The sequence below is a fragment of the Camellia sinensis genome, chromosome 7 (assembly GCF_055761805.1).
Source record: "Camellia sinensis isolate YWXY chromosome 7, ASM5576180v1, whole genome shotgun sequence".
NCBI classification, from domain to species: Eukaryota; Viridiplantae; Streptophyta; class Magnoliopsida; order Ericales; family Theaceae; genus Camellia; species Camellia sinensis.
In genome coordinates, this window is record NC_138967.1 from 22260399 (window position 1) to 22284407 (window position 24009).

General features: G+C 38.4%; 1 long non-coding RNA gene and 2 pseudogenes across 1 annotated transcript; all 3 read right to left on the bottom strand.

The window, feature by feature from the left end:
* Positions 1 to 824: 824 nt before the first annotated feature.
* Positions 825 to 1985, bottom strand: LOC114256571 (putative calcium-transporting ATPase 13, plasma membrane-type pseudogene; annotated as a pseudogene).
* Positions 1986 to 2009: 24 nt separating this feature from the next.
* Positions 2010 to 3011, bottom strand: LOC145795664 (putative calcium-transporting ATPase 13, plasma membrane-type pseudogene; annotated as a pseudogene).
* Positions 3012 to 18857: 15846 nt separating this feature from the next.
* On the bottom strand, positions 18858 to 23147 carry LOC114256579 (uncharacterized). The gene is made up of 3 exons (XR_014334528.1): positions 22974 to 23147; positions 20925 to 21009; positions 18858 to 19242 (listed from the first exon to the last, which is right to left on the bottom strand). It is a non-coding gene; the product is annotated as an uncharacterized LOC114256579 (long non-coding RNA).
* Positions 23148 to 24009: the final 862 nt, after the last annotated feature.

A 24009-nucleotide genomic window follows, 5' to 3' on the forward strand; every position in this document is an offset into this window, starting at 1 on the left:
AAATAGGATTGGGAATTTTGATCACAATGGTACATTGTATGGAACAATTGAAATACCGATGTATGCTTAATAATGTGAAATGGTTTTGGGGTAAATACGGTGATAAGTCTTGATAGGTGGTGTAGATGAAATTGTTTAAGTTAGCCTAAGTGTCCTTGGTGAAAGACCAGAAAGTCGCGCGGATAGGTGTCGAGCCTTTTGGTTAATACCAGTAAAAATGACAATTGGTAGTACTCGTATAGTCTGCTTGCAGACACCGACCTTGGGATTACCAGAGTTGTATTTACCACCCCTTGAATTAAATTGATAAATTTTGAACAGTTGAAGTTGCATAACATCATTGAGCATGACGGTTTTCAAAAGATGAAGATGTGTTTTATTTTCAAAAAGGCATGGCATGTCATGTGCATTCATCTCTTGAGACTTGTATAAAATGTATATACTTTGTGAATGATTTCCTACTAGGCTTTATGCTCACCCTACGGGATTTTTGTGCAGGAAAAGACGTAGTGAATCTGCCTAATTAAGGATGTGGAAATATGTGTGTTGAGAGCACTAAAGTTCTCATTTGTTGTGATCCTATTTGTAAGCCAAGGGCTATCTATGTGTGGGTTTGAATAACCATTTTGTGTACCGGGCTTAAGCTTTGAAAAATTGTAAACCCTTGCTGGTGCTTACTTGGTTATTTACTTGTTGTTGAATCAATGAAATATCGCATGAGGAACTATTACTATTATGTAATGGAAGTATGGAAAGTTATATTTGGTTTTCCTTTAAGAGAGCTATGATTGTTGCATTATCATTTGGGCTAGAAATTTGGGGCGTTATAGGCTGGAGGGAGGAAGACGGAGACCTATATCTGCTTCCTTCAATGACAGTGCATCATTCGTGCCATCACCAATAACTGCCACAACATGGCCTTTCTGCTTCAAGCATTGCACCATGAGAAGTTTATCGAATGGGGAAGATCTTGCCATTACACAGATTTTATCAACTTTCTCCAATCGCTCCTCTGTCGTGTAATTACGAAATTCCTCACCTTCTACCGCTGCTCCACTAATATCCTGATTAGGCCTAAGTATCCCGCATTCGGTGGCTATAGCTCTAGCAGTGAAAACTTTGTCGCCAGTGATCATTTTTATGTTCACTCCAGCATACTGACAAGCTTCCATAGGTTTCTGCACACCAGGCCGACATGGATCCTTTATACCTACCAATCCCAAAAAGATCAAGTTGCTGTCCTTCAAATTTTTGTTCACTTTTTCACCTTCATTCTCTTCTTCTTGAACTTGTTTATGAGCAAAAACAATGCATCGAAGGCTGTTCGCGGCCATACCTTGAATCATTTCATCAAATTTCTTCCTTTCAACATCATCCAAGACCTTGATTTCTCTAGAGACATCATAGTAATGGGAACACATTGCGAGCACAATCTCTACAGCCCCTTTCCAATGCACGTTGATTGTATTGTCATCCTTCTTCCTCATTGAAATACCGCTTCTTTTCTTTGTTGAATTGAAGGCTTCAACATGGAGGATTGAACAACTCTGCTTCAGTTTCTCCATATCCATGTTTAGTTCCATGATAGCCCAAAAAAGAATAGCTTTTTCAGTGGGGCTGCGAGAGAACTCAAATTCGGATCCTGAAGTGGACTTGTAAACAGTGCCTGCCGTATTCAAACCGACACCTTGGTGCAGCAATTCAAGAACATTGTCTGAAATTGAAGATGAATTTCTTTCCTCCATCGATTGTTGGCCGAGCCAGAACTTTGTTACCTTCATTTGGTTGAGTGTGAGGGTGACCGTTTTGTCAGTATAAATGATAGTGGCAGAACCCATTGTTTCACATGCAGGGAGCTTTCTCACCATTGCCTGATCAGCCATCATTCTCTTCATCGAATAAGCGAAACTAAGTGTGACAGCCAATGGCAAGCCTTCAGGAATTGCAACAACAACAATAGTTACTGCAGCAGCTACAATCCCCATAACAGAATTGATAATGTCATCAACTTATGTCTTGCTTCCATTGAACTCTGTATTTCCATTTGCATCTTTTGTATTGCCTATGAAATACCGAACCAACAACACCACTAGAACTAGGAAAGCAACAACCAAACCAACCTTGCCTATGGCCGAGGTTAGTTTGTTGAGCCGGGCTTGTAAAGGTGTTTGCTCGTTGGTGTCGTGGCTGATTATGCTCATCGTCTCACCCCAAGTCGTGCTCATGCCAACTAATATCACAAGCATTTGGCCAAACGCATCAGCCACCTTGGTACCCGAAAACAAGAATGGATTTTTAGTAAGATTCACTTCAACGTGCTCGCTTTCACCTGTCATGCTCGATTCATCAACTTGTAGCGAGTGCCCATCTATGAGCAGGCCGTCAGCTAGAACCTGATCTCCAATCTTTAAGCAAACAACATCTCCAACAACAATTTCAAAAATTGAAACTTGTTGCTACCTTCCATTTCTAACAACATCAATTGGGATATTGTTGCTAACTTTAGATAACTTGAGAAATTGCCTATTCTGCTTGAAATTACTTCCTACTGAGACTGCTATGACAAGAAAGACAGAGAAAAATATGCTGCCTCCATTGTACCACCCTTCTTTTAGCCCATTTTCTTTGATGTCGAAGCCAAGTGAAAGAGTTGCACATACTAAAAGGATTATAATAGTAGGATCTTTCAAAGCCTCCCACACGAAACGATAAAAATGTTTGGTGGGAGGCCTTTGATATGTGTTACTGCCAAAAGCTTCGTGTCTGCGCGAAATATCTTCTCCGTCGTCTCTATTTATTCCAAGCTCCAAATTGGTTTTGAGATCAGAAGCTAGACCATGAACTCCATGATGTTTTTCAACAAGCTGGTTTAGATTTTTCTTCTTCACAAGTTGGGTGAGGCTTGACTTATCAATGTTGGTGAAATAGGGGGGTGGTGGTTCGAAAACATCGATTACAACGACTCGGTTAGATGGAACAGGGGAGACCTTTCTCTTGTTCTTGGCATTCATGCAAGAGAAGGCCCTTGAACAGTAGATTGTAGCAAATGCCAAGTGCCATCTATGTTTGTTAGGCTATGTAAGAGGAGCTAATTTGAGCCCACTAAATTAATTAGGCCCAATAGTCCAAGATTGGTGGGCCCGGATTTATCGCCATCAAGCGGGCTGAATCACTCTAAGCCTCGAAAGGGTTCAGATCCATGAACTTAGAGACTTACTCTGGCCCGGACTCGAAAGGGTGTTACGCAAGCCTAGATATCCGAGGCACTCGGACTCGAAAGGGTGTTAAGCAAGCCTAGAGGTTCGAGGCACTCGGACTCGAAAGGGTTCGGATCCATGAACCTAGAGATCCGAAGCACTTTGCTTCGAACGGATTCAAATGCAATCTAGAAGCCGCTCCATTAATGAGTCCCAGAACACTTGCGAGCTTGGAGCTTTCCGGGATCTACATCCCAAAACCATGGGCGTGATGGAGTCTGAACAAAGGACCCAATCTCGAGGATGATGAGTGGAGATAAATTCACTCTTTGGTTAAACTAGCCTATACCCGAGTCAAGGTGACACGATCTAGGGGGTCCCTGAGCCTCGGCAATATTTGCGGCAGGGCATTCTCTTGAACTACCCCTAACCCTTCTGCGGCAGGACGTCCTCTGGGACTACCACTGGCCCCTTGGGATGATTGGGGATCATTGGTTAGGTGTGGCTAAGAAGAAGGGTTCGCCGAGAGGTTGATCTCCTCTTCGGGGTTTTCCTCATCGTCGAAGAGGTCACCTCCTCAAACAAGGTGGTTAGAGAGAATATTTCCCATGTGCCTTGCACATGGGCTCCATCTTACATCATGAGGTGTCTATAAATAGCACCCACCCATAGCTTTACAAGGGATAGATTTTGGAGAGAAAACTATTCGGAAAGAACAAATTTCCCTTCTCTATTATCAACCTTGAGAGTGAAAGTGGGAGATCCATGGGAGAGCCTTGCCATTATTCTCTCTCTAGCTACTTTGTCTTTTTCTTCACCCAATCTCTTATCTCCATCATCTCCTTTACTCTTGTGTTCTTAAGTTGAGACTATTGAAGAATCTAAGCCTCTCATCATCTTCTAGAGAATTCGAAGTTGTTCTTCAAGGATCTTCGAAGATCTTTGAATTTTCCAACGACGTTCTTGAACCCTCTCATACATTTGGCGACTCCACTGGGGAGGTGGATTGGTTAATGGTCTCAACGAGATCTGGAACTCATACAACACCGACAAAAATGGCAAATAATGAGACTATTCAGCAAGGCTCTTCCAATGGTGGTGATGAAAGGACTCAAGTTCAAGACTCACCTCTCATCGTTGAAGCCATTCAAGAACTCCAACACACTCAACAAGAGATTTTCACGACCCTTCAAAATCTCACCCACACCATGTTGGTGATGGGTTCGAATTTCGCACCACCAGCAACAAATGGAGGTCAAGTCGGCACTGACAAGCATCAACAAGTTCATGGTAATGTTGGAAATGGTTAAAACCATCAAGATCTACCCCAAATTCTCCCTGAAGTTGTATAAAATGGTGAGCAAAATCAAGTGCTATGAGGAACAAGTCATGGCCAACCTGTGGCCCATGGAGCGTAAAATCACACACCTGGCAGATCGAGCCATGGTCCATCGGTGGTTGGAAGAGTTTTCAGCGCGATGAATGGTGTTCCAGCGAATGTGGAAGTTCAAGGAAGGCCTACAGAAATTTCTCTACAAAATGGTGCTCCATCTATGCCTAATTTTGTTCCACCGATTATAAATTCTACTCATGTACCGAGTGGGTCTCCTTTGGCTCCAATGCCAAGTTTGCAAGTCCAACCCAGTATAGCCGTGGCGTACAATGGACTTTATGGGACCCAATGCAACGTCCCATCACCAAATGGCGTGCCCATAGGTGCCGATGGCCCATATCATCATTTGTCCTCACCGATGGTGAATTCTCAACACCCAAAGGGCCAAGTTGCTCCAAACTCAGTCTTCGGGTCTACAAGTCAGGTTTCGAGAATACCACCATCAATTTCTCTCCCACAACAATTTCTCACTCTTGTCGATGTGCAAGCCATGTTCGATCTCAAACGGGGCAAGAGGACTTTACCCTCTTTGCCTGATCCAGATGTCAAGCCACCATACCCTATTGAGATGTTAAGTTATCCATACCTGGAAGGGTACACGGTATCGAAGTTCATCAAATTCAATGGCAAGTAGGGAAATGCTCGAGAACATGTTGTTCGGTTCATCGAGACTTTAGGGATTCATGGTTCAAATCTTGTCCTCCGATTGAGAGAATTCTCCAAGTCCCTCACCGACTGAGCATATAGTTAGTACGTTAACTTGGCCCCAAACTCTGTTCGAAGTTGGGAAGAGATGGTCAACAAATTCCACGTCAAATTCTTTCAGGTGGCTGAGAAAGTGACCTATGTGTCATAGAGTATGACGGCTGATAGAATACATTAATGTTATGTATTGATTGATTGTGTATATGACCTATGTATATATACTTTGTGTGTGTGGGAGGAGATAGGGGATGTGCTCCATGGTTTAGGGGAAGATAGGGGATGGACCTCTAAACCGAATGTTATTTGGGAGGAGATAGGGGATGGACTCCACTGATACAGCTCATATGCTTGTCAGTTAACGTGTTGATATAGCTCATATGCTTATCTATGGAAGTGTTGATACAGCTCATATGCTTATCTTTGGAAGTGTTGATATAGCTAATATGCTTATCTGTTGAAATGTGGATACAGCTTGTATGCTTATCTGTTGAGATGTTGATACAACTAGCATGTTTATCTATTGTAAAATGGGAAACGTTTAATATGAGTCTCTGTCTCATATAAGTGGTTGGCCAGGTTCTGAGCCGTTGATGTAAATTGTGAAATTGATAAGGAATGGAAAATGAAATGAAACATGAACACAGTGGTCATGAAATGGAAATGGGTTATGAATTGAATTATGGAACTTGAACATTTATCAATTGCTAATGTCGTAGTTATTGCTCATATTGTGTTTAGCAAATCTCTATTGGGCATTGGCTCACCCTATATGGGACATTATTTTCAGGTACAGGTAGCATGCCACCTCTAAGGACATAGCTTAGATGGATATGGGAGTTAAAGACTCTTTTTGATTATTTTGTTTGTATTACATGTATGTCAAGCCAAGGGCTTACTTTGTATAGAGTTAGTACTCTTCTTTTGTGTAACCAAGTGTTGACTTGGAAAGCTATAAGCCCATAGGGCATTTGTTTTTGTTGTTAACATGTAATACAGTTGTAAGAATTACTCTGATGAATAGAAATGGTTGGTTTCTTTTATATCAATGCATGTCTAAAGTGATGGGTTTTATGTATTATTTTGGGGGCGTAACAACTTGGTATCAGAGCATACCGGGTTCGAATACTTTGAGGACGTGGGAAGTGATTTGGATCACAATGGGTTTGTCTCGCTTGATACAGACTTAGATGTAGTGTTATCTGCTTATATGATAACATGTTTATGTGACTATATGGGTATGGAATGTAGTTTCTAGGATGTTGATTGGATCCTTGGGTTTCTGGGAGTCTTGTTGGAAAAGCAGTTGATCAATGCTGTTTCTGACCGGAACTCTAGTAACGCCTCGGGACTGTCATTATCCGGAAATGAAATTCGTAATTGCTTATGTGATTATGTGCTTACGTGGAGTGAATTACAGTTGTCCATGCATTAGGACGTGAGTGTTATAGCTTCGGCACATTTGTGAATGTTCTAATAGTCTTCGTTACCTTTATTAGGATGTCAGGATGAGGACGTGATAGGCGTAGCAGGCGTGGTAGGCAGGAGATGCCTTTATCGGATGATATTCCAGCACAGCAGGAGGGAGTTGGCTAGGCCAATATGGCCGAGCCAGTGGGCCAGCAGGCTATGAGTGCCTTGGCCCGAGAGATAGCAGGAGCTTTGGGTATTCTCAGAGCTAGGAATCAGGAACAGGCCCACGCAGCTAAGGCAGGGCCTTCCTTCTTGAAGAGGGAATTCTTTCGGTCCAATCCAGACGAGTTTGTTGGGGATCTAAAGGAGCCACTTAAGGCTGACGAGTGGTTGGAACAGATGGAGAAGACGTTCGAGATGTTTGGCATCGAGGACGGGCTTTAAAGGTGACCTTGGCATCCTTCCAACTGAAGGGAGATGCGGGTCAATGGTGGAAGTATGAGAAGGGCAGTGTTGGTGGTGCATGGGAGGCGTTTGTGAATGCTTTCCAGGAGAAGTTTTTATCTTCAGCTGTGAGGGAGCAATTTTGCCAGCTTAAACAACAGGGCTTGTCAGTGGCCGAGTTTGAGGCTACTTTTACTAGTCTGTCCAGGTTTGCACCTGAACTTGTGTCGTCTGAGGAACGTCGTTGCTTTGAGTTTGAGCGGAAGTTGAGGCGTGGACTCAAGCTGAGAGTTGGAGGGTCCTTTATCCGAGAGTACAGACGTTTGGTTGATGTTGCAGCTCATATGGAGATTATGATGCAAGAAGAGGATGAAGGGCAGAGAGGCTCCAAGAGGAGCCAAGATGGTCAGGGTGACGGCAGGAGACAGAGGGGTTCTAACCCTCAGCAGTCTCAGGGTGGTTTGGCTAGATCGACCTTTCCAGTGCCGAGTGCGGGCTCTGGGAGAGGTAGTCAGGGAGGCTTGACTTGTTTTGCATGTGGCCAGCTGGGTCACAAGTCTTCAATTTGCCCGCAGAAGGGAGAGGGTCAGCGAGCTGCTTCTTCTTCAGCTAGACCTCAGGGCCAGAGTCAGGGCAGGGGCCAGTCTTTGTCTTGCTATCAGTATGGTCAGCCTGGGCACCAGAAGAGGTATTGCCCACAGTTGAGTGCCACTTCAGGAGCGTCTGGTTCCAAGCAGACGCAGAGTTATCAGCCAACTCAATCTGTGCAGGCCTCAAGGGCCAATCCGGGAGCTTCGTCATCCCAGTCAGTGCAGCAGTCTTTTGCTCCTAGAGGTGAGCAGGTGGATCAGGGGCCTACAGGGCGCGTGTATGCTGTTACCGCGCAGGACCTAGTACCGACTCCATCAGTAGTGAGAGGTACCTTTCTGTTTTGTAACTCCGTTGCTAGTGTATTGATTGATACGGGTGCATCTCATTCTTTTGTATCTGCTGCATTCGCATCTATGTTGGAGTTGGAGTTGGCACAGTTAGCATCTCCTATTTGTGTTGTATCACCTGTTGGGGGTGAATTGATTTTGAAACACGGATGTAGAGGTTGTGATATAGAAGTCGCCGACTATAGGCTTCCTTTTCCTTTTGTGGTCATGCCCATGAAGGGTTTTGATGTTATTTTGGGTATGGACTAGCTATCGTCTTACCGGGCTGTTATTGATTGCTACCGTCAGAGGGTCACAGTTTGTACATTAAACGGGGAGTGTTTTCATTTCTTGGGGGATCGGGTTGGTAGTGTGTTGCCACCGATGTATGATCCGCGAGGGTGGAATAAGCTTAGTGGTCTACTTGCTAGCTTTATGAGTGGTGAGTGTGATGAGACCCAGATTGTATTGCCGAGGGTGGTTTGTGAGTATTCGGATGTTTTTCTTGAGGATCTCGTTAGTTTGCCACCTCACCGAGAGATAGAGTTCTCTATTGATTTAGTGCCCGGCACAGCGCCGATTTCTATGGCACCTTATCGTTTTGCCCCAGCCGAGTTAAGTGAGTTGAAGATTCAGCTCCAGGAATTGCCAGATAAGGGCTTTGTTCGCCCTAGTGTTTCGCCGTGGGGAGCACCGGCCCTCTTTGTTAAAAAGAAAGATGGTGCCTTGAGATTGTGTATCGACTACCGAAAGTTGAATCGGGCTACGGTTAAGAATAAGTACCCTATGCCCCGTATAGATGATCTGTTTGACCAGTTGAAAGGTTCCCGTTGTTTCTCTATGATAGACTTGAGATCGGGTTACCACCAGTTGAGGGTCAGGGAGGAGGATATTCCTAAGACGGCATTCCGTACGCGGTATGGCCATTATGAGTTTTTGGTGATGCCATTCGGGCTTACCAATGCACCAGCAGTCTTTATGGACTTGATGAACTAGATCTTCCGGGAATTTTTAGATCGATTTGTGGTCATTTTCGTGGACGACATTCTTATCTATTCGTCTTCTGAGGAGGAGCACGAGGAACACTTGAGAATGGTGCTTCAATTGCTTAGAGCCCATAGGCTGTATGCCAAGTTTGGGAAGTGTGAGTTCTGGCTAGGAGAGGTCAAATTCTTAGGCCATGTGGTATCCAGGGAAGGGGTGTCTGTTGATACATCCAAGGTAGAGGCAGTGCAAGATTGGGCACAGCCTAAGAGTGTGTTTGAGATCTGCAGTTTTCTGGGATTAGCTGGGTATTACCGTCGGTTTATGAAAGATTTCTCCAAGCTAGCTTCGCCGTTGACTAGATTGACGCGGAAAGGGGTCAAGTTTGTGTGGAGTGAGACTTGCGAAAAGTCGTTCTAGGAGTTGAAAGTTAGATTGACCACCGCTCCGGTTTTTATTATTCCGAAGAGAGGGTTGGGTTATGCAATTTATTGTGATGCCTCACGAGAGGGTTTGGGTTGTGTGTTGATGCAAGAGGGGAAGGTGGTAGCTTATGGCTCACGTCAGTTGAAAGTACACGAGAAGAATTACCCTACACACGACCTAGAGTTAGCAGCAGTGATCTTCGCCTTGAAGATTTGGAGGCACTACCTTTATGGTGAGACGTTCGAGGTGTTCTCAGACCACAAGAGTTTGAAGTATCTATTTACACAGAGAGACTTAAATTTGAGGCAGAGAAGGTGGATGGAGTTCATTGAGTACTATGATTTTGAGTTGGACTATCACCCGGGAAAGGCCAATGTTGTGGCCGATGCCCTTAGTAGGAAACCCATTAGTGATGTAGCTTGTATAGCCATTCGGGAATGGGAGATGTTGGGTGCACTTGGTGAGTTTGATTTGCTTCTGGGCGAATCTGTTGAGGCTGCGGCCTTGTTTTCTGTTGTTGCGCAGCCTACACTTGTGACCCGAGTGTTAGAGGCACAGAGAGGTGACCTTGAGGTAGAATCCCTCCGAGAGAAGATCTCCAGTGGGAAGGTTGAGAAGGGTTTGACGGTGTATCCCGACCAGAGTGTGAGATACCGAGACTGTTTGTTTGTGCCGGAGTCTTGCCGAGAGGAAGTACTCCGAGAGTTCCATCATTCACGCCTTGCGGTGCATCCGGGAGGCACTAAGATATATCGAGATTTGGGTCGCCAGTTTTGGTGGCGGGGTATGAAGAGAGACGTGGTTGTTTTTGTATCGAAGTGCCTTACTTGTTAGCAAGTGAAGGCCGAGCATCAGAGGCCAGCGGGTTTGTTGCAACCCTTGCCTATTGCCGAGTGGAAGTGGGAGCATGTCACTATGGACTTCGTTGTAGGTCTTCCGAGGACTCAGCGGGGTAGTGACGCTGTTTGGGTGGTTGTAGACCGGTTGACGAAGTCGGCGCATTTTATCCCTATGCGCGTGAGAGATTCGATAGATCATCTCGCCGACTTGTATTTTCGAGACATAGTGAGATTGCACGGGGTCCCAGTGACGATCATCTCAGATAAAGATCCTCGTTTTGCTGCTAGGTTATGGCAAAGTTTGCAGAGTGCCTTGGGCACTAAGTTGACCTTTAGTATGGCTTATCATCCTCAGACTGACGGGCATCCGAGCGTACTATTCAGATCCTTGAGGATATGCTTCGAGGTTGTGTCCTTGACTTTAGTGGGACGTGGGAGAGGCACTTGCCCTTGGTAGAGTTTGCCTACAACAATAGTTTTCAGTCTAGCATCGGTATCGCACCGTTAGAGGCCTTGTATGGCCGACCGTGTAGGTCTCCAGTGTGTTGGGCTGAGGTGGGTGATGCACCTTTGCTGGGTCCGGAGTTGGTTAGGGAGACGACGGAGAAAGTTGAGCTTATCCGTAGGAGGCTTGTTACAGCCCAGAGTCGCCAAAAGAGTTATGCTGACCGTAGGAGGAGGACTTTGGCGTTTGAGGTAGGTGATCATGTTTTCTTGAAAATATCACCTAGGCGAGGCGTGATGAGGTTTGGGAAGAGTGGGAAGTTATCCCATCGATTTATCGGTCCCTTTGAGATCCTTGAGAGGATTGGGGAGGTTGCTTATCGTTTAGCTTTGCCACTGTAGTTGTCCGAAGTGCATAACGTGTTTCATGTGAGTATGCTTCAGAAGTATGAGTCGGATCCGTCCCATGTGTTAGATTAGACCGACTTAGAGGTAGATGAGAATGCCTCGTATGAAGAGAGACCGGTTCGGGTCTTGGATAGGCGGGATCAAGTCCTGCGTGGCAAGACCATTCCTTTGGTAAAGGTTTTGTGGAAACATCATGGAGTGGACGAAGCCACTTGGGAACGTGAGTTAGAAGTCCGCGAGAAATATCCGGACTTGTTTGTTGATGTGTAACCATGCATTGGTAATTTTGTAATATCGTTGAACTTTAAGAACATTATATATGTCTTAAGTTGTAAAACATTGTGGATGTTTTGGTTTATGGAAGTATTGTAAAACTTTCCTTGAAATGGAAGTTTGTTATAACATTATATATGTTGAATGTATTGTAGAAATGGAGATATATCATCAATGTGAAATATGATATAGAATTGTGAAACATGTATATAGAAATTGTTGAATTTCGGAAAGGCATGCTGTTAATACATACTGAAATATGTGGTGAATTGCCTCTTAAATAGAGATGGAATGACCGGTAATGGGTCGAGTTGTTGAATTTCGTTTGTAATACTGTTGGGAATTGAGAAAATCTCGTTTTTGAAAAGCTTGTATTTAATTTCGGGGACGAAATTCTTTAAGGGGGGAAGGTTATAGCGATTCCGGTTTTACCTTTCGTATATGTTGTTTTCCGGACTTTGGTTCCGTGATGTTGGTGGTTGTATACCTTGTTGTCATCCTTTAATTCCGCTTGATTGAGTTTTAGGATGTTTTGGGCAGAGTCGTTACAGGTTGGTTAGACTTTGGTTTCAATTCCTTGTTGCCCAGTTTTTAAGAGGTCCGCTCGAGCGGGTCTTCTTGCGCTCGAGCGGAGATTGCACACTCCCAGTATTTTGGTGCTCTGCGAAACTTCTGCAAGCATGTTTTTCACGCTCGAGCGGGTTTCTTTACGCTCGAGCGGTCGCGCTCGAGCGGGTGCTCTGGAGCTCGAGCGGGTAGTACTCTTTTTGGTGTAAGTTCTAGGAGGGGGAAATCTATGCTCGAGCGGACTGGTTTTCGCGCTCGAGCGGATGTACTTTATTCTTGTGTCTTGGCGCTCGAGCTGGCATTCTTGTGCTCGAGCAGACCTAGTTTCTTGTTCTCGACGCTCGAGCATTGTGTTCTCCACTCGAGCGAGAATGTCGTATAACAGAGGGCAGCTGGGCATTTTTGAATCATTTTCTACACTTCCTCTCTCTCTCTTACTTTCTAAAAAGATATTTTGAGAGCCTCTCTCTCTAGAAACTCCCTTCTCTCTAGGGTTTGATCTAGTTAGAGTGTTTCCCTTTCCTTTGCCCTTTGCAAGAGTTGTGTTGATCGTCGAGGGCTTCGTTTTGATCCGTGGATCTTCGTGTTTGGAGCATTTTGGTTTTCTTCATCTCCTTTCTTAGGCTCTGAATTTGAGATAGGGATTCCTACTCACTCTTATGGTCTTTGACATAGATTTTTGGTTGTTTTGATAAAGTGTTGAAGTTGGGAAATTTTGAGACTTAGGGTTTCAAAATGTTAAAAGAGGGTTTTGTTATTTTGATTCTTAAATGTGTAATTTGGGTTTCAAAATAATGGTATTGATGTTGGTTGTTGATACATGGACCATTGGGTCATTATTGGAAAGAGTGGTAGAAAATCCTAATTTGTTGTATAAATTAATTAGTATGATTAATTTGGGAAAAATTGTGGTTATATGGAATTGAGTTAGAAATAATGAAATTGGCTCATTATATAGTAGAATAATGGAGTTGGATTTATTAATCGCTCACTTTTGAAAACATTGATATTTTATCTGTTGGAGCTTTTATTATCTGTTTAGAAATAATTGCTTGGGCTACCGGTGAAGGGTAGTTTTGATTGTTGTAGACAATGCATGATGATTAGGCAAACTAAAACTAATCAATTGGATATGTCATAGAGTATGACGATTGATAGAATACATTAACGTTATGTATTGATTGATTGTGTATATGACCTATGTGTATATACTTTGTGTGTGTGGGAAGAGATAGGGGATAGACTCCACTGATACAGCTCATATGCTTGTCAGTTAACGTGTTGATATAGCTCATATGCTTATCTATGGAAGTGTTGATACAGCTCATATGCTTATCTTTGGAAGTGTTGATATAGCTAATATGCTTATCTGTTGAAATGTGGATACAGCTTGTATGCTTATCTGTTGAGATGTTGATACAACTAGCATATTTATCTATTGTAAAATGGGAAACGTTTAATATGAGTCTCCGTCTCATATAAGTGGTTGGCCAGGTTCTGAGCCGTTGATGTAAATTGTGAAATTGATAAGGAATGGAAAATGAAATGAAACATGAGCACAGTGGTCATGAAATGGAAATGGGTTATGAATTGAATTATGGAACTTGAACATTTATCAATTGCTAATGTCTTAGTTATTGCTCATATTGTGTTTAGCATATCTCTACTGGGCGTTGGCTCACCCTATATGGGACATTATTTTCAGGTACAGGTAGCATGCCACCTCCAAAGACATAGCTTGGATGGATATGGGAGTTAAAGACTCTTTTTGATTATTTTGTTTGTATTACATGTATATCAAGCCAAGGGCTTACTTTGTATAGAGTTAGTACTCTTCTTTTATGTAACCAAGTGTTGACTTGGAAAGCTATAAGCCCATAGGGCATTTGCTTTTGTTGTTAATATGTAATACAGTTGTAAGAATTACTCTGATGAATAGAAATGGTTGGTTTCTTTTATATCAATACATGTCTAAAGTGATGGATTTTATGTATTATTTTGGGGGCGTGACACAACCCAGGCCTAGACTTGGGGATTTGAGTTAGGCTCGAGCTCAAACCTGGTAAGGCATAAACAGCATAAACAGGCTGGGTCGTGGGTGGACTTCAGACCAGTGGGTCATTTTTACACCCCTAAGTGTGTCTAGTCTCTCCTTTCAAACACTTACATCTTACCTTCAGGCCATTAAGCCGCAAGGCCATGGGCCTAGTGGTGTGTTTGCTATCGAGAGGTTTTTGAGAGAAAGAAAAGGAGGTGAGTAGGGAGATAAAGGGCTGGAGGAAGGGAGGAAAATGAGAGGGTGGTCAAAGATGACTCAACCATTAGGCTACTTAGACTGTCGTTTAAGGTCTATAAAAAAGATTTCAAAAAGTTATAATTGAAGGCCTCAAAATTTTCAAAAGCTTAATTAGTTAAGGTCTCATTTTGATGTTTAGCTCGAAGCCTTTAAAAACTTTAAGCCTCTACTGGTGGCGATGGTCAGTGATGAAGCATATTAGTAAGGGTGTGCACGGTACAGTTTGGACAGTTTGAGAGAAAAATTATAAATTGAATGATAGATTAGCGGATTAGCAAATTGCGGTTTGAGTAGTTTTAGGCAGATTGACAGATTGAAGAATATTCTAACCAATTATCAAGCCTTTGCATAATATATAATACTAATTTGCATCATATTTTTCATATTTATAACACAAACTAATTGTACATAATATTTTTCATATGTATAACTTCTAGTTTGTAATAAATTTCATATCTTAAATATCTGTCACACTCATTTTTACTTTGATATTTTATTATAGGTTAAATATAAATATATATGTATTAACTATAGCAAAATAGAGCGGTTTTGAAGGCGGGCTATAAATTTTAAAGTTTAAATCGTGGTTAGAGGATAGAGTGGTGCAAATTGATGCGGATTAGAGCTGTTTTAGAGGATTTGACAGTATTTTGCACAGTCCTACATATTATGAAAAGGTAAGGGGACAACAAGAGAGACAATGTGAAGGAGATAGGGAAAAAGAGGAGAGAGAAGCAAGAAGGAGAAGAGTGTAGCAAAATGGGTTCCATTTTGGGTGGAGCTCAAATTGGCATTCAGATCCACTATAGTGATCTGGTGAAGTGATCCTTTAGGGCACAACACTAGTCCCATTAATGTAACCAAGGATTGAGATCACTCCCTCGTTTTGGTGAGGGAAAAAAAAATTAAATTTCTTCACTTTGCAATTCAAGAGAGAGAGAGAGAGAAGGAGAGAGGGGTTAACAAAGAACCTCATAGGGTTACATGTCATCGCGTCGCCCACTGCCCCACCATGTTTGTTTAGTGATTAAATGTTTGATAGTGCCATATTCGTTCGGTGATTTTTACCTTCGTGTTTTGTGGTGTTAGTCAATATTTTTTGAGGCATTGGTTCCATTAGTAGGACAGGTGTCACGCCCTAATAGATCACTTTAGAGGATCACTTCACCAGATCACTCTAAAGGATACGAACGCCTCAAATTGACTAACATGCCTCTTTTCAAATTGACTAACGTGTCTCCATTTATGCCATGCCCTTTTACTTGTACAGAGACATGTATAAGTATATTTCCTCCCACTTTTTTTCTTATGTTCGATTTGACAAAAAGTATTTTATGTAGGATATATGTCATGCGTATTATTCAACTCATTATTTGTGATGTTATAAATGTAGGTTTAGAAAGATATTGAGTGTTCAGTCACAATAAACTTTGATATCACTTTTTATCACAAGACAAATGGAATGGTATACCATTTTAATTTAGTCGCATGACATACTGGTTCATAGTCACACGGCATAAAAATATTTTATTATACAAAATTTATAAATTTGACACAAATTTAAATTTTAATATAATAATATATTTTTTATATTATATGGAGGTTAACATGACATTTTTTGTCTAATTTTAAACAAAAATTAATGATGAATGGTTAAAAGTGTGTAACTATTTTAGTTTTTTAATCATTAATACATTTTTATTAAGTTTCTAATTTTATTTTTAATAATTTAATTTTTTGTTATGCCAAATAACTTGCAATTAAAATAAATATTGTGGTTAATTTACAATTATGATAAAAAGAATTGAAAAAGAAAAGAAAGCTAATTGGATAGATGATGATGCATGGGACAGAAGCTAATTGGATGGATGATGGGATGGATAATTCATGGAACAGCCTTTACCGCCTCAAAATTTCGGCGCCTCATCCTTACCTCTCAGTGCAGCAATCTCACTCAATTTATATTTTTGGAATCCTATAAGACTTCATTTCGCAAGGTGATTATGATTAATTTAACTCATTAAAAATAAAATAGATTTAAAAATTAATAAAATAAAATAGATTTAAAAATTATAATTATTTTATTTTTTATAAAATTATTAAAAAATAAAAAATTCATCACAAATAGAACTTTTTAATTTAATTAAAACAATCAAAATATCAAAAAATCAAGTTAAAAAAGTTCTTCCCAAATAAAACCTAAATAGATGGACAGGACAAATATGAAACCAGAATTTTATTATCGTAGGGCCAAAAGAAAAATAATTGTTTTTTATGTACACAAACACACATATGTACAATATGATGTATAAATTATATGTATACATAGAACAAAAATTAAAAATCGTAGAAGCAATCTCTAATAAGATGAAAAAGTTTTTTTGATACAAATACAAAGAGAATGCAAGATGAAAGAAGAATAAGATATGTATTTTTTAGCCTGGGAGTCATTTTATGTATAAAATGCTATATATATTTTTAAAGTATTATGACAAACAGTATTTTTTACAGAAACAAGGAGGCCATGAACCCTTATAGTCTTCTCCTAGTTTCGTTCTTGGATAGAGAGATGAGGGAAAACATTCAAAAATTATTTCTCAATACATATTACTTATGGGTTGTAAGGGGATGATCTAAATAAGTGCATTTATTTATATCACATCATCTCTCTATTTTTCTGCACATCTCTTTATAAAAAAATCAAAAAGTGCACTACATAAATAAACCCCAAACAAGGGGTTAATCATGATTTTCAATTTCAGATTCTTTTGATTTATTGGTTTTACATTTGAAAAAAAAAAATTATGTTCTGTGTAATCTCTTGTTTAGTCATAGATTTCGAGTGCAACAGAAGTTTGATATTTTCTAGAAATCAAATAACTAGATTTTTTAAGTATAATCAATTAGTCGAAATAATCAATGTTTTAGAATTAACTTTTATATAAAACAATCATTTTTATCTTTCAATTGAGAATACCCTTGTACAATTATGTTAAACAAATTGAATATCAAACATTTTAAAGAAAACATTGGTAGACGATTCTTAATACCTTAGCACCTTTTTTATTTATTTATTATTATTAAATCATTAATTTTTCTCAAATTATCCAATCATTTCAAAAGATTCCAAATCAAATTTTATTTTATTTTATTTTATTTGAGTTTTCGGTCATTTTTTTTGAACAAACTGGTCCATGTAGATTCGATCTCGAACTCACTGAGATATATTACTTGACGATATCATGTACTTGGGATTGCAATATAAAAGTTGCAGCAATTAACTTTATGAGTAAATTGAACCAAAAAAAAAAAAAAAGAACTCCAAGACTCAAAGTAAAAAAATAGCCAAAACATAAAAGCGGCAAAATTTACGTTGCTCTTCAAAATATACATATTCACATATTTAGTTGACTAAAAAGATAACGAAAAAAAAATTACAAATGAAATCATTATTTATTATTATAAAAAAAATAATTATTTAATTTGATTCTGTTCTATTATTCACATAAACCAAATAGAGCAAAAGTTCTTATCTTGTCACTAAATTTATCGGATGATATATACTAGGATAAATGTCGGGTTCCTTGTGTATTACATTCTTCGGGTTTATTGCAAAGAGGAAAACATCATTTCAACTGGCTTGGTGGAATTTATATGAATTGTTTTTAGTTTTTTTTTTATTATTATTTTGAAAGTATGCATTATCTTATTTAAATTGTAAAAGATAATTATGTGCAAGTTGAAAGGTGAGTGATTTCACTACAACAAAAGACAGTTTTGGCGACTAAATTTTTGGTTGTCAAAAGTTAATATTTGGTCGTCAAAACCTTTTGCTGATTAATTTTTTTGATCGCCAGCTTTGTCGTTGAAAGATTGTCGGGTAAAGTAATTCGCGACCAAAAAAGATTTAGTCGCTAAAAGCACACAATTGGCAACTAATAGTTTAGTCGCCAAAAGATTTCAATTAAATTTAACATGACATTTTCAACAACTAATATTTTGTGTCGCCAAAACCTAAATTGTTTAGCTACTAAAATTTTAGTCGCCTGAGATATAACATTTTCTATTTTTGGCTACTAATAGTTTAGTCACCAAAATCTTTTTTCAGTGACTAATATTTTTTGTTGCCAAAACTTATATGGTTTAGCTACTAAAATTTTCGTTGCCTAAGGTCTAATATTTTTTGTTTTGGCTACTAATAGTTTGGTCATCAAAAGTGTTTTTTCCTTCTTTTTTTTTTGGCTACTAAATTATTAGTCGCCTAAAGTCTTATTTATTATGACTACTAAATATTTAGTCACCAAACGATTTGCTTTTATTTAATTCTTTTTTTAGCTACTAACTATTTAGTCGCTAAAAATATTGACTCTATTTTTGGCTACCAATGGTTTAGTCACCATAAACATCATTTTATGTTTTTTTTTTTTTAATTAATTTGTCACCCACAATCTGTATATATTCCATGCAACCTGTACAAGATATAGAAACTAAACAATACATATATTATCACCCATTCAACAATCTGCATCCATTTCACTTCCAACCATCTAAAAATTAGTGACTTTAAATGTCAAATTCTATACAAATCAAATATATTCCAATTTAAAATAATAATTCCATACAAAACAAATAATCATAGGGAAATTTTGTCCTCCGTATACAAAAATATATTTACTACAATGCCAAATGGCCATTTGGCATGGTACAAAATACCATGGTAATCTGTACCACGACAAAAGATAATCAATATATCACGACAATAATTATTTGTTCGATGGCAAAAGTATTATGTATCCCGCCAAAAGTATTCTATACAATTAATACAAATCTACACAAAAAGCTGAGGATGACAAAAAAACAAGAGTATACAAAAGTGTAAATTGTCCTCCGTATACAAAAATGGAAGATCCACAACTCTATGCTCCGTGCCAAAAACTATCTACAAATAAATAAAATAAAATACACCCATTAGTTCCATATAGCATTTGAGGATAATGTTACACCCCTTGTCCATTCATAGAACTTTATCCTAGCATTCCTAATGTAATATTGGTTTAACAATTTATTGCCTCATTACTTTTCCTCCAGCAAGGCTAGAGTAGCTTCTGTTTTCTTCCATTTCCTTCTCTCCTTTATTTCTTATTCTTGTTTTTTCATGGTTAGATTCAGAAATGCTAAAGTATGCTTATGCGGAGCTGGAGGAATCTCGTGGAGAAAGTCAAGTTAAGCATGTGTGATATATGCTTTCCTTTTCCTAGCCAGATTTCTTGGGTGTTTGTTTTTCCAATGGGGTTTAATTTTCATGCATCCTACAAACACAATTCTATGAAAGCCTTTTAGGGGACAGCATTATCACATATACAAGTATGGACTTTCAATTTTTTACTAGACATTGTTTTCATTTTTTTTTTGATTGTTTTCACATTGTTTTCATTGTTTTCATTGTTTTCATTACATGTACTATAATTAATGTATTTAAAAAAATAAAAATAAAAATAAATAATAAAAAAAACCTGAGATGTCTATCTTGTATACTCAAATGTGGATGGGTCAAAAATAGTAAATAACCTTTTTAATGACATGATGATCATTTATTTGCTTAATCATGCAGAGTGGTTAAAACCAAAGCAAGAGCCATTTTGTGCACAAGTAAATATTTGTGTATTATGAAATTTGTAACTTTGTTAGGACATGTCAAGGTAATTGTAGTTTGTTTTTCTTTTCTTGGTCAATCTATGCAAATGCAAATGTGTCTCATAGATCTCATAAAATTTTGGTTCTCTAACATTGGCATTCTTTAAATCTCTACCTCATTTGCCTTTTTAACTTTGTATGGCTTTGTTTGATTGCTGGAAAACCTCGGCAATTCACAAGGGATTGTAGAACAACTTCAAAATTGAAAAAAAATAAATAAATTCTCTGATTTTCATTTTCGAATCCTTTTGTTTTATATATATTTATATATTCAAGAATTTCCATTTTTTGTTTACAATTCCTCATTTATTTTAACAACATAGGGAGGGTAATGGATCATGATATATTGTGGTTCCAAAAGGACTTTGTTTTCTCTCATTTTTTACTCCAACTCCCAACCTACATGTGCTACTTACATGCCGTCTGTCCCCACTGGTCCTATTTGTCACGAGAAAGCTACATATGACATTCGTAGAGTAGTTCGGGGGCTATTTTACATTTTTGCCCTCAAAACGCCTTTCTTCGACTAAGTTTAAGGCATTTTTTACTCCAACTCTCAACCCAAGTGTGCTAATTACATTTCATTTGTCCCCATAGTTCCTATTTCTCATGACGCAGCTGCTTGTGACATCCATAGAGTGGTTTGGGAACTGTTTTGTATTTTCGCCCCCCGAACAACCTTTTTTCGACTAAGTTTAAGGCGTGTTTTTACTCCAACTCTCAACCTATGTGAAACCTAAGTTCAAGACATTTTTCAATTAACTTAAATGAATGCATGTGAAACCCAATCTTGTTGTGCTAATGTACTTTGTGTGAAACCCAACCATTTTGGTACTATGTTCAACTGTTTCATAATTGATAAACTAATTGTGAGTATTCCTAATCAATTCAAGGAAAGTGAATATTTCATAGAAAACATGTGCTTACCTTTTCCACGTCAGAATGAAGTCCTTTAGAGTATCCGAACTACAGGTCCTCTGCTGCTAAGTCTTCTAATATTACGCATCAAAACCTATTCAAACAATAAGTTCATAAAATTAATAAGCATTGGCAGACACCAATAGCCCAACAGTGTGATAGACAAGTTAACTAATCAAAAAGTAAATGGCAGTACTACAAGAATTTCGTAACAAAAAATTTAAATAACGTCAAAACACAAATGCCAAAGTCAATTCCATTGATTTTTAAAAAATCACTAAATGCCAATAATCTGGAACAGCACACATCAACGAACTGAGAGAGTAAGAGGTCAAGGGTACTCAATTAAGTCTTATCATGTTCAACAACATGTTCAACACAACACAACAAATTTTTTAGTTTGTTTTTGGGTTCTCTTTTTAACATTTCCATCAGTCCCTTACTAATCAAATGGACCCTTACTCGTAAGTATGAACTAATAATTTTCTACATGACAGTCATAGGTCCATTCAACTAAAACAATTCAGTTGGTTTGATGCAACAATTTTAATCTAACAAACTCAAACAAGTTAGTCAAAACAAATTGATGTGTAACAAGAGTGAAACGAAATTGTTACTAGACAAAGAAACATCATATACGAAATGATGAAACTTCATTTTTGACACATTTTTAGGACTCTCATGCTTAACAAACACTAAATTTTTATTTTTCTCTTTTTAACATTTCATTGAACCTATAACTTTCCATATGAAAGTCATACGTCCATCCAACAAAGACAATTCAGTTGGTTTCATGCAACTATTTAGTAGTTTTTCAAGTTGTTGTGACCTAACAAACTCAAATAAGAAACTAGTCAAAATAAATAGATGTGTAACAACCACAACTAAATACCTGCTAGTTAAATGGAAATTGAATATTTTTTGTCAAATAACAACTCAATGGACAATGACATGTCTACTACTTTTAATAACTTTTTATGAAATGTAGGTATTATCGGAAAAAAGACATTTTCATGGGATAATTTTAAGTACTTTTAAGCTCTTGTATATTTTGATTGATGAGATTAAAAAGATATAAATATAATCAACATGAACCACTCCAAACCATGTCCAACTCACATTATATTTGAGCGTAAAAAATTTGCTCAATCCAATCTCATAAGACAAAGTATAATCTCAAGTTTTATAAATGATGGACGAGTTCAATGCTACTTACCGAGTCGTCCAGTTTCTATTCACCCTATGATTGGAGATAACTTTGTTGTCTACCCACATTTAATCACCAAACTAATTTTGTATACTAACATGTGAGAATGAACTTTGATGCACAAGAAGCCAAAAATCACACCTAGAAAAGCTAGGTGTGAGATTGGTCCACATTCCAGTGGAAATGCTATCAAGATGACATACAATTCATTCATCAGTATTTATTTAGTCATGCTCGCATAAAAGATCAGTTATAGAAAAAATAAGTAGCTCACCATGAGTGAAGTATATTAATCTTAAGCCAATCTCTGTCTGTGATTCTTTCTTTTTGAACTACAACTACTCTTTGTTTGTTTCAATTCGTGGCTTCTTGCTTGGTCTCCTATTTACAATCAGGTCATGTAACTTGCCTATTTATGTTCGTAATCCATCTGGGTTTCCCACATTTGCTGCAGTTTTCTCACCATCTTGACTAAAAGTGGATAATACATTATGTACAAGTTAATTTCTGTCATGTCCCAAATTCAAGCTCGTGAGCTTGAATTTGGGATTTCTGTCTAGAAATCAACACAAACCCTATAGCAAGTGTGGGAAATCAAAACAAAATGAACACAAAATTTTGGATTTAGAGTTAAGAAATCAACACACAATTAAACAACAAAAATCATATAAAACCCTAGAGCAAGTGTGAGAAATAGGAAAATAGATGAAGGGGGAGAGAGAGAGAGAGAGAGAGAGAGAGAGAGAGAGATGGACAGAGAGGGAGAGAGAGCGAGATCGACAGAGAGGGATAGAGACTGAGAGTGACAAATATGGAAAAAGACCGAGAGCGACAGAGCGAGAGAAAAATACCTGTGATTAAGTGGCGATGGTGATGTGCAGGTGGCCAACGACGGTGATGAGCATCGGTAGTGAGCAGGGGTTAGGTTTGGTAGTGTGAACAGAGAGTGAAAAGTGTTTGAGACAGAATAGTCCAACTCGTGTGTGTGTGTGTAAGAGAAGCAGAACAGACAGTGCATATCGGGCACCAAAATTAATTGGTTTCCCTCTATAAAAGAAATTCAACCTTTAGCGACTAAATTATTTTTTTGTTGCCAAAGATTAAGTAATAGCAACTAATATATTGGTAGCCAAAAGTATTATTTGGCTACTATTTTTTTTTTTTTTCGTACGCAAAAATTGAATATACGGAAACTAAATGGTTTAGTCACCAAATGGTGTAAAAAAATGTCCATAATATTTGGCAACTAAACTATCTTTTGTTGGTAAATAACCGTATTCAGCGACTAATCCTAGAATTAGTAGCGTAAAATATAAACTTTTGGCGACTAATTTTCTTTTAGTGGCCTATTACTATATATTTATTAACTAAATCTTTTTTAGTCGCCAAAAGCCATATTTTTGGCGGCTAAATTTGTTTTGGTCACCAATTTTGATCGCCAAATGTGTAGTTTGTTATAGTGTTTTGACTTCTATTTTTAACGTACAAGAAGTTACATTAAACAAGTCCAAAATCCAAGATAACCGACCATAACTCAATTCGGCTAAAGTTTTTTTACCATCCGTAACAAGTGGCTATTTCATGTTAATAGAGCAAGACGAGATCATCTCTAGTGGATTGTGATTGGTGAAAATGGTTGAACTCATGATTTTATGTTGAGACTAGGAAAGACACACATAGGAGACATTAAGTGAGTGACTTGAATCACATGATGGGCAGCTCTCACTAGGGTATACCAAAACAAAATCTCTAAAAAATTCATTAAATACAAAAAAGTAAAAAAAAAAATTTATTATTGTTATTTTGTATTTATTAAATTTGTAAAGATTTATATACAAGTATTTTATTTTTTAAATATATTTAAATTAGATACATTTAAAAAAAAAG